Source organism: Lolium perenne, chromosome 6 (assembly GCF_019359855.2).
Source record: "Lolium perenne isolate Kyuss_39 chromosome 6, Kyuss_2.0, whole genome shotgun sequence".
Classification (NCBI taxonomy): Eukaryota; Viridiplantae; Streptophyta; class Magnoliopsida; order Poales; family Poaceae; genus Lolium; species Lolium perenne.
Genome location: NC_067249.2, coordinates 98,918,116 through 98,922,978, shown reverse-complemented (window position 1 = coordinate 98,922,978; position 4,863 = coordinate 98,918,116).

Genomic DNA, 4,863 nt, shown 5'->3' with positions numbered 1-4,863 from the left:
TCATCTCCTGGCGGTTTTGAATACCTCTTGGTCGCTGTTGACAAGTTCAGTAAGTGGATCGAGGCAAAGCCAGTGAGAAAAGCCGACGGTGCTACGGCACTAAAATTTGTCTGCAGCCTCGTGATGAGATTCGGCATCCCACATAGCATAATCACAGATAATGGCACAAACTTCGCACAGGGAGAATTGAAGGATTATTGCGAGACAGTAGGGATTCGACTGGACCTTGCATCTGTGGCTCACCCACAATCCAATGGTCAAGTTGAAAGGGCTAACGGCCTCATATTATCAGGAATTAAGCCACGCCTTGAAGAACCGCTGCGACGAGCAGCTGGAGCTTGGGCTGACGAGTTGGAAGCTGTCTTGTGGAGTTTACGAACTACCCCTAACAGATCAACAGGATTTACCCTTTCTTCCTCGTATACGGATCCGAAGCCGTGCTTCCCTCTGACATCGTCCACGATTCACCGCGAGTTTCCGCCTATGATGAAGAAACAGCTGACGAGGCCAGACAGCTATCTGTGGACCTGATCGAGGAAGCTCAGAATTTAGCTGACCAGCGCTCCGCCATTTACCAGCAGAAGCTCCGACGCTATCACAGTCGTCGAGTTCGGAATCGCTCTTTCATGGCAGGAGACCTGGTCCTCCGCCTTCGGCAGGTGAAAGACCATAAGTTGCAATCTCCGTGGGAAGGACCCTTTGTCATTAGCAAAGTGCTTCATAACGGGTCATACTACCTTGTTGATTTCCGGGAGCTGAAGGACAGACCTGCTAATTGGTACCGGAAACGCAAGCGTGAGGATCCGGATGACATCTACGACGAGACAGATCGCCCTTGGAACATTGCACAGCTACGTCCTTTCTACACTTAGCATAATTTTCCGAGTTACAAACTCTGTAATAGTTATACATGATCAATGAAATAAAGCTTTTGGTTCACTCTCTGAGTCTTTTACCTCCTTTACTTGTTCATTTTGAGATCGTGTATGTTTTCCGACTAAAACCGCTGAGCTGGAATTTTCCGCCTAGGCGTGTATAAAAGTTGTGATTTTCAAAAATCGACCCTTAGGATGTAAGCTTAAGTTTTCTGATTGAGCTGTTCTCTGTTGCGAACTCGTGGATTCCTAGTAGCGATTTCCGGCACCTATGCTTGGGGGCTTGTTTCCGTGGTTATTGACGGATTGCCATTGGGCTTCGTAACCGCTGGCGAGTGTTTCCGGCTAAGGTCTTCCGGCTCGTGGAAGGTCAAGCGAGCAAGCCGGAAAACAATGAAATCAGCACTTGCTTTCCGATACAAAACGAAACATGCAAATCATCTTAAAGGATAGCAGGATAAGTGTTTCCGCCCATGCATAGTTGTTTCGTCCCTAGCTACTTAAGAATTTAAGTTATATTACAAACCCACTCCGGGGCCAAAATGATGTAACGTTGTTTCAATTGTTTCACAGGAATTCTACTCGGAGTCCTCCTCCTCAGATTCATCGTAGGCGGAGCCATCGCCATCACCGGAGCCAGCTTCGGAGTCTTCGTCGGAGCCTTCTCCGGAAAGCTCCACGCTTGACCCGGAACCTTCCGCGTAGTATTCCGGCTTGCCTTCTTCCTCCTCCGCGTCGGAAAAGCCCTTGGGTAGAGCATACTTGTGGTACCAGAACGAGTGGTTAACTCGCCTGACAAACAGCTGCTCAAACCCTTTGGTTTCCGAGAGGATGGCGCCCATGTCGGCACCCTCTGGAGTACCACGTGCAACATCCGCGAAGTTGAGTGAAGGGAAGTGAGCCTTGCAGGTGGCTAAGACCAGGGAGGCGACTCCGCGAGCGGAAGACTCCTACCAATCCTTGATGAATTCCGGCACTTGCTCCATCAGCTTGGTCATCGTGTCAATTACTGAAGTTTTGGCCCTCTTCAAGGACAAGGTCTTGGCGATTCCGCGACAGGCTGCGAATAGCGCGTCGATGGAACTCCGCGCTTCATCATATGCCTCCGTCCTCTTGAGAGTTGACTCTTTGGTCCACTTGAAGCCAAGGCTTGCTGTGGAAAAATGGGATTCAGTTCCCTCGCGGACAGAATAGCATATGGTGCAGTCAGAACAACAACAAGGAAAAAATGCTTACGGAAGATGAGCTTGTCAATGGCTTCCGCCTCCGCTTCTTGGACCTTGTTCTTGGCCACTAAGGAAGTTACCCGTTGTTGGCTCTTCTTCAGTTTATCATTCAGTTCCACCAAGTCGCGAGCATGCTTCTCGGAGAGCTCTTTCCTCGCATCATTCTCCTTGTCGGAGGATTCCTTGATAAAGGTCTTGAGGGATTCGTTCTCCGCCTCAAGCGCCTTGACTTTGGCGGATAGATCATCAAATGAGGAGCGCTTGGCTGTTTCTTCTACAGGCAGAAAGTCACACATATTATGCATCATGAACAGTTATATCAGTATATAGATTAAAACTCGGATTTCGTATCCCGAAGGCGGGTCTCCAGGTGCTGGATAGCTTTCTGGCTATTCTCCGCGTTCTGGCGCAGCACCTCAATCTCCGTTATCTGCTCCAGCACGTGAACGCGCAGATCTTCGTGCAGTTTCCGCGTGGTCTGAGAAGCATTCAGGAGTTAGCCGGATATTCAAAATCTTGGGGGCTGGCGAGGAATTCAAAGTCTTGGAGGTATAAAGTTTTAAATTTCTGCCTAAGGTACATATTGAAGAAAGCATCGGCTAACACATGTTACACGGAAAAAATGTCTGACCCAATGCTTGGGGGCTAGTGTTACCTGGCGCACGTCCTTGTGCTTAGCAAAAAAGACCTTGAGGTCGTTCTCTAGGTCGGTGAGCTCCTGCATCTCCGTGTTCGCCGTCCCCCACACCTTGTCCATCATGGCAGAAACTTCCGCGTGACGTTGTGCGAGGGAAGGCTTTTGCAGAGATGGGGCAGGCTGAGGGTTAGCTTGGAGCGTGCTGGAGGCATGAATGAGCTGCACCTTCTGCTCATACTCCTCCGCCGTGGGCTCGGCAAAGGTGGCGCTCGGTTGATCAGGTGGAGGTGCAGATGAGGAGGCGCCCTTGCCGGAATCGCCATGGCCAGCGGGGTCTTCGGGAAGGTCATCGATGTTGATGACATCCTTGGGATCCGGCTTGCTGGCAGATGAGGCTTTGGGCGGAACCTCCACCTCAGGTGTAACATGGATAGAAGCCGGAGATGGCTTGACCTTCTTCTTGAGGGCTCTTGGAGCCTTGGGGGGCTGGCTTCCGGAACTTCAGTAAAAGGAAAAAAGCATAGCAACTACGTAAGGGTTTGCTCATGAAAACAGAAGATTTTGGATTCCGGGAACCAAGCACTTACCCGGAAGGCTTGAAGAATTGCTGGATGTCGGACTGGCCTCTGTTGCTGGTATCAATAAGCTTGAGGCGCTTCTTCTCCGCCTCTGCTTTCCGAGTAGCCGCAGTGCTGGGCACTTCGCGGGCACGCTTGGCTGCAGGGCTAGAGGGAGCAACCCTCTTCCTCTTGGAAGGGCGTGGAGCGTCATGAGTCTCCGCCTCCGATGCGGCCTCCGGATCCGTGTTGCCCATAGAGGGGACCCGGACAAGGGTTCCGAGTTGACCTTCCTCGAGGGCTTCGAGCTAAGACACAGAGCCAACGCTTAGACAAAAATTTGAATGCAAAGGAAACAATGGACAAGTCAAGATAACATACCGCGGTTCCGGAACAGTTGATGTTGATGTCTTTGTTACACACGTGAACATGAAGTTCACGCGGAATCTTGATGAGGAGCCGGATCCTCTTGTCGATGGCGTCGGCGGAGAGATTGTCTTTCGTGGCGCGCATTGAGTCGTCGCGCCCTGTATAGTGGAACATCAGGCGGTCCCTGTGTTGGAGCGGCTGGATCCGCTTGGTGAACCAGGACAAGGTGAGATCCTTCCCTGTCAGCCCCTCCTCCGTGAGCTTGCAGATCCGCCTAACGGCGCGGGTCAGTTCGGGCGACTCGGAGAGATGGGGGCACTGCGTCCATGCCGGAGTCTCGCTGGCGGGGCAGTTCTTAAATGGCGGCAATTTCCTTTCGCTCGCCGGGTCGGAGACGTCCTTCAAATAGAAGAAACCCCCTGACCAGTACCGCACGGATTCGTGGCGGTCGGTATGTGGGTAGATGCGTCCAGGGCGGATCATAAAGGTAATGGATCCGCACGTCCCCAGCTCGGAGGTCTGGCGGATCTTCTCCTTCTGGACGGAGAAATAATATTGGAACAGAGAGAGTTTGGGAAGTACCCGGAGATGGCCCTCGCAGAGGGTGACGTGATTGCTGATCGCTAGCACGCTATTTGGAGAGATGTTGTGGGGCTGGAGCCCATACACCTTCAGGATTTCCGAGAAGAAGTCCGAAGGCGGAAATCAGAAGCCTCGCTCCACTAGCGCTTTAGTCAGCACCATCTCGTTGTCTTGGGGAGCTGGAGCTAAGGAATTCAGAACTGTCCTCCAGCTTCCGGGTTGCAGGAAGCCTTCCCCCTCCAAGTTCTTCAGCTCAGTTTCTGTGGTGGTGCAGGGCCACCATTTCCCTTTGGATTCCGAGTCTCGCTGGCGGGCCTTGGATTTCTTGGCGGCGATTTCTTCCGCCTTCTTTTCTTCCTGCTCCGCCCCGGAGGTTTTCTCCGGGATAGCTGAGGTGCCTTCAGCATCCTTGCCGGAATCCTTAGTGGGATCCAGCTGGACTGGGACGAAGGGAGGAGGGGCAGAGGAGAGTGGCGTCGCCATGATGGGCTCGGAGGTTGGAGGCGGAGTCGCAGAAGACATCTGAAGACAAAGAGATCGCGGAAAAACAAGACTTAGTCGGATCCATGTCTTCGTCCTAAGGATCATCCCTACCAGCTACGGCGAAAGGTTGAAGC